Raw genomic sequence first — 294 nt, 5'->3', positions numbered from 1 at the left:
TATGGGGTCGCACAGAGTTGGACACGACTGAAGCGACTTAGCAGCAGCAGCAGCAGCAGCAGCAGCAGTAGACAATTTGTGATGGTTACCCTGGAGAAGGGCCAGACTTCAAATGCCTGCTGGTTACACTGCCCCCTGCTGTCCGCTTCTGGGAAGAGCAGCTCTCAGGTGCTTTTTTAACATGGCTTAGAATAGGGCTTGGAGAGGGAAATGGCAACCCACTCTAGTGTTCTTGCCTGGAGAATCCCAGGGACGGAGGAGCCTGGTGGGCTGCCGTCTATGGGGTCGCACAGA

General features: G+C 55.4%; 1 protein-coding gene across 1 annotated transcript in view; it reads right to left on the bottom strand.

The window, feature by feature from the left end:
- The window catches only part of KCTD17 (potassium channel tetramerization domain containing 17), a 10413-nt gene that overhangs the window by 8788 nt on the left and 1331 nt on the right, over nt 1-294 (bottom strand). The gene's annotated exons all lie outside the window — the stretch shown is intronic.

This window comes from Bison bison, unplaced genomic scaffold (genome assembly GCF_000754665.1).
Source record: "Bison bison bison isolate TAMUID 2011002044 unplaced genomic scaffold, Bison_UMD1.0 scf7180017864468, whole genome shotgun sequence".
In the NCBI taxonomy this organism is placed as follows: domain Eukaryota; kingdom Metazoa; phylum Chordata; class Mammalia; order Artiodactyla; family Bovidae; genus Bison; species Bison bison.
This window is presented reverse-complemented; position numbering and strand designations above follow the sequence as displayed.